The sequence below is a fragment of the Octodon degus genome, unplaced genomic scaffold (genome assembly GCF_000260255.1).
Source record: "Octodon degus isolate 3935 unplaced genomic scaffold, OctDeg1.0 scaffold00002, whole genome shotgun sequence".
Classification (NCBI taxonomy): domain Eukaryota; kingdom Metazoa; phylum Chordata; class Mammalia; order Rodentia; family Octodontidae; genus Octodon; species Octodon degus.
In genome coordinates this window covers 28,084,638-28,090,876 of record NW_004524578.1, presented here as the reverse complement: position 1 = coordinate 28,090,876, position 6,239 = coordinate 28,084,638, and positions in this window count along the sequence as shown.

The window sequence follows — 6,239 nt, the reverse complement described above, 5'->3', positions numbered from 1 at the left end:
AAGGAAGGAAGGAAGGAAGGAAGGAAGGAAGGAAGGAAGGAAGGAAGGAAGGACTGGCCAGCTCAGTGCACTAAAGCTCCTGCTTAGGCAGAGTGCAGTGACTGGGGACAACCGCCGACATGCTGTGCCAGCCCCTCCCCCAGGATGCGCTGAGACAGCAAATGAGACTGGGCGTGGTGGCGTGCACCTGTAAGCCCAGCGCTTGGGAGGCTGAAAACAGCAGAATCACTACGAGTCTAATCTTGTAGGCCCTGTAGACCCTGTAGCAAATGCACACAGAAATTAAATAAATAAATAAAACAAAAACACAGGATCATGTTGAATAAAGAATCCATCTGCAAAAGAACATATACAACCTGATTTCAAGTACACAAAGCTCAAGAGCAGGCAAAAGCACTTCGTTGGGGAATTTCCCTAAGAAAAGCAAGGGTGCAACGCGAAGACTTGTTATGGGGTAGAGATGGGTATAGAAAGGGAATAAAGTGAGACGCTGGAACTCACAGTGTTCTCCTTTGTGATATGGGAGCTGAGATATTTCTTTAAAGAGCACCCTTTTCTGAGTTTGGATGCCTATTTCACAATTGAAAAGACTTTAAAAATTCCCTAGGATTGCTCATGCGTTCCTCTAAGTCTTCCTCGGATGTTTCCAGTCAGGCCTCACCTGGAAAGCACTACAGTGCCATTTCATAACGGAGATTTCACAAGATGCAAGATCAAAACGCTTTCCTGATACCCGGCACAGGATATCTTCACATTGCTTCTTCTTTTGTTCCTGGAATTCTTGGTCCAAAAACCCCCCAGAAAACCACTCACACCAGTCTGGCAAAGTCCATTATTTACAATTCAGCACTGCTGTTGATTAGTTAAAATTCTTCCATTCTTTAGAGGCCCTACACATCCTTTCCTCTCAAATATTTATTTCATTATTTCACTGTGTTGAGATCTCAATTGCATTATGGTGATTTCCAGAAGCATTTTTTTGAAATTCAAGTACTTTTTTTTGGTCTCTTTCAGTATCAGGAATTGAACTCAGGGTTTCATGCTTGCTAGGCAGGAGCTGCTCTGCTGAGCTACATGCCCAGCCCCCTAGCACTTAATTTCTATTATTTATTCATCACCTGAAACTTACACAGAGATGTAAGAAAATAATAATAATCAATGATATTTTAGAAAAATAACAAAAACGGAATATTACCCGTATCATATACATGAGAAATACTACTGATACATGATGCTTTGATTTCCTTGTTTCTTAAACATTCAAGTAAGTCAAACTGTGTTATTGGTATTTGCATTTCATTATGACTGCACTTAGCATTTCTTTTTCATGTTGAAGGGAGATTTTCAGTATGTAATCAGCTTCTCACTCTTCTTTTTTTTTTTTTTAATGTACTTAGTAGAGTCTACAAGGCCCCACTACACAGATTGGACTCAGTGATTCTCCTGTTTTCAGCCTCCCAAGCACTGACACACGCCACCACACCCAGTCTCAATCACTGTCTCAGTGTGCCCTTGGGGTAGGGCCGGCACAGCACCCAGGGATCGAGTCCTGGTCCCTCTGCCTACCTAAGCAGGCGATGTAGTCCACTGAGCTATCTAGCCAGCCCTTAGTCTTCTGTCAGTCTTCACTTCCTAATCCCCCTTGGTTGCCATCTTTCTTCTAATCTCATTTATAAGATGTCACTCCAGAGAGCAATGCCTTTCTACACATAGAGCATTCACCAGGTGTGGTGGCATATCCCTATAATCCTGGCACTTGCAAGCCTGTGGCAGGAGAATAGCCATGAGTTCAAGGCCAGCCTGAACTACATTATGAGATCCTAAAAACAAAAAACAAACAAAAAACCCCACACATACAATATTAATGTAATCTTTACCAAAATATCATTTTTGTAAATTTTCTTCTTTTAATGCTGTGCACCTCTGAACACAGGACACAGGGATTCTCTTACTCATCTAGGCATTACATAGGTAGCAAATAACAAAATCCATGCAATATAATTCCCTGTCATTAGCAGGAGCCACAGGTTATTCTGACGAATGATACAGATGCCTTCTCATGACATGTGTCCTCTTCAAAATTATGTAGTTGACCACTGTATTAATCAGAGTGTAGGGAGATAGATTATTTGCAAGTGGAAAAAAGACCAAGAGATGAAGGGGGAGAGAGGGAACATTAAAAAATGTAAGATGTGTTGTATACATGTACTAATTCCCCACAGAAAGACCCTACCACCTGTCAACTGAAGAACAAAAGAATAAGTGTCATCACTGGGACTGAGGAACCAGAATCATCTTGCAGCAGCTAAAACCATGGCAGGATCCCTGGACAGGGATGCAACCCTGGCGATGCTGGAGGCTCCACCAAGGGCAAAAGGAAAGAGGCAATATCCTGGCTTCTCTCTCCCTCCATGTGCTGTCAAGTGCTTGTTTCCCAGCTGAGTTTGGGCAATGAGGGTAAGAAATGGGGAGACCAAGGAAAAAAGAAAACTCAAAGAAGTCATGACACATGTCTCCAAGGTCAAGGCTATTGTTGTAGGCAGCTGAATTAGATAGAAACATAGGTAGTTAGACAGGGCCAGGCCCTCAAGGAGACAATATGGAAGACAAGGTGACTTTGCAACTTGGAAGAGACAGACATTCCCATTTGGGCCACACCTCAATACAAAAGAGGAAACACAGCTACATACTTCCCTAGGAACGGGCATCAGGGACTGATATTCCAAATAGGTATCAATCACCTTGAAAGAGCCCAAATATCACTAACCCAACCCCCAGTGGGAAAAGACCCTGTCTTATATTCATGCCCGCCTGCAATGTGACTTGCTTCCCCATTTGGTACTGGATTTAATCAATTTCACCTGAGCAATGGTGTTTGTAATCTCATTGGTAGACCATAGTTTTGCCCCACCTCATACCCACCTAAGCAAGTTCCATGTCTTCACCACCTTAGACCCACCTCACCGCATAGTTTTCCTCTATAAAAGTCCCTAGAAGAGACAGCTTCCCGGGGACCATCCACTCAGCGCCCGTCCCCCTTCATCTCAGGTACCTTTTAGGTTGGGAGATCAGTTTTTCTCTCTGTGTCTTTTGGAAGTTCCCTGTATCACTATCACCTGGAGAGAAGAAATAGATTTATTCTCCATGGTACTAAGAGGACCAACAGCCGAGGATGTGGCTCAGTGGCACAGTGCCTGCCTGGCAAGCATGAGGTCCTGAGTTTGATTCCCAGAATATCCCCTCCAAAAAGAGGATTAACAGAAAATAATTGATAAACAAAATACAACTAGCAACTAGGAAGAACAGTTAAATAAGCAGAATGTCTAAAAAAGGGAGTAATTTGCCTTAAAGGGTGTTCTTAGATTCCATAGATATGTATTAGAATATTACAAATGAGCTGTTTTTCTGTAACTACTGGATTATGTCATTAAAAACCACAGACTGATGTTAGAGGTGTGGAATATCTGTAATGGGTATATGAATGTTCACTGTGAAATCTTTTGACTTTGCCACATGTGTGAAACATGCAATAAAATGTTAGCAAAACATCCTGAAGGCAAAAGGACATGGGGGGGGGGGAGAAAAGGACACCTAGGCCTATAAGATGGATCATCTGCTCATGGATGCTTTAGTTAGCCGTCCTGGTAACAAATTACTCCAAATGTAGAGGCTAAAGCAGCAAGCTTTTATTATCCTATAGTCTCTGAGAGTCAGAATCCAGCATCAGCTGGGCTGATGGTTCCCGCCCAGCTCTCTTGCTGTCATTTGAAGGCCCAACTGAGACGAATCTCCTCCCACAGCTACCTTAACTAGAATATGCCAAAGCCGATTTGAGTGTAGTTGCTAAATTACCCAAATTGGGTTTGAATTTTTGATTTTCATGCTTCGGCTTCCAAGAATATTAAGCATTATAGGTGTGTGCTGCCAAATCCATTGCTAAGTTTCAAAATTTTAAGAAAACTAGCTTCCCATGAATATAAGCAACAGGAAAATTACCACTCAAATTCCATGCAAGTTTACTAAAAGTAAAACAACATACCAATGAAATCATATCTGAGTCATCTTCAAAAATAAGATCAACATTTTAATGTATTAGTGCATAAAATGCTAAAAGCATCACAAATATAAAAATATGAAAGAACATAGATAAATTTTCAGAAATCAAGTGAGAGAAATTAAAAACCAAATTAAAAGTACTTTTGGCTTTGAATTTGTTATGTAGCCCAGGCTGACTTTAAACTCACGACAATCCTCCTGCCTCAGCCTCCTGAGTGTTGGGATTATAGGCATGCAAAAAGTACAATTTTTAGCTTAGGCAGACAGGAACCAGGATTCCACACCTGGTGTGCCTTGCTGGCCCTGCCCCAGGGGCACACTGAGACAGTGATGGAGACTGGGCATGGTGATGCCCACCTATAGTCCCAGAGTTTGGGAAGCTGAAAATGGGAGGATCACTATGAGTACAGTTTGTGTAGTGAGACCCTGTAGACCCTGTATACAATACATTTTTTAAAAAAGCACAATTTTTAAAACTGTGCTAAGAAAAACTAACAATAACATGAGCAAATAAGCACAAGCAAAAAAGAGGCTTAAAATAATATAAAATTGAGAGAGTAAATCAGTGGTTAGAGGATTTTTATTGTTTGTTTGTTTTAAGACACAGTCTCAGGGCTGGCCAAATAGTCAGCTGATTAAAGCGCCTACAAGCAGGCCTGGGGGTTTGATCCTAGGGCCTGCTGAGCCTGCGATTGAGACTGTGGTGGCACATACCTGTAATCCCAGCACTTGGGAGGCTGTAAATAGGAGAATCACTATGATTCTGACCTAACAATGAGACCCTGAATACCCTGTAGACCCTTCACTTGTACGCCCTTCCCTAAAATACAGAATTAAAAAAAGGCAGGAGTTTCATTATGTAGTTCAGGCTGCCCTTGAGCTTACTATGTAGCCCAGGCTTGCCTTGAACGTGTGGTGATCCTTCTGCCTCAGTCTCACAGGTGCTAAGATTACAGGTGTGCATCAGCATGCCAGTGAGATTTTATTTATTTATTTTTGTATTTTTAGGGAAGGGTGTGTAGGGTGTTCAGGGCCTCACTACTAGATCAGACTAGTAGTGATCCACCTGTTTACAGTCTCCCAAGAGCTGGGATTACAGATACGTGCCATCACACTGTCTCAGCACACACTGGGGGCAGGGCAGGCACAGCAGGCCTGGGGGTGGAACCCTGGACCCTGAACCTGCTTGCGGGTGCTTTAATCCACTGAGCTATTTGGCCGGCCCTATCTTTTAAATAAAAGGAAATGAAAAAGGTAAAAGGAGTCAAGAGAGGGGCGGGGGAGATGGCTCAGTAGAATAAGTGCTTGCCTGGCAAGCACAAAGGTCTGAGTTCAAATCCCTGGTTCTGAAAAAATAAAAAAAAGGAGTCAAGAGAAAGTGACAGATATTAAAACAAGCCAAGAAAATTCAGCAGATATTAGGAGTCTTTAAAAAAGAAAAACAAAGAATAAGTAATATATAACTCAAGAAATCATCCTAAAAATTAACTAACTTGAAAAGTAGATACTTAAAAAGGCATGCTGTGTATCTCAAAACTAATTTGGAAACACCAACACTGAGACATACTCTAGCAAAATTATTTAGCTTTAAGGAAAAAGAAAAAGTATCTTTTAGCTTCTGTACAAAAATACTACGTACCATTAAAAAGTTACACAGCAACAGCAACCTTTTGTTCTTTAGTTTTGAGACAAGGTCTCACTGTGCAGCTTAATCTGGCTTCAAATTCACAGCAGTCCCCTGCCTCAGCCTCCCAAGTGCTGGGACTACAGGCATACTCCACCAAGCCTGGCCAACAGCAGTATTTTGTCAGGAGAAAATGGAGTAACATACTTAAGACAATCAACAAAAAATGAGAATTAAGGATTTTATATCTAGAGAGACTGACCCTTAAATATAAAAGTGTGGACAATTTAATAATTTAGCAAGACATCATCTCAAAAAAAAAGAAAAAAAAAGAACTAGTAGTGTAGCTCAATGATAGAGCACTTGCCTAGCATATGTAAGGACCTAGATTTGATCCCCTGCAGGCATAAAGAAATAAAGGACATAGACAAATATTTACATCCTACAAAAAAACTTAGGGAATCATATTCTCATAAGATCCTGTTAATGAACCTACTACTGGAAGAGCTTCAGGCTAAATGACTAGAGTTACTGGCATAACTGCTGCAAACATTAAGTA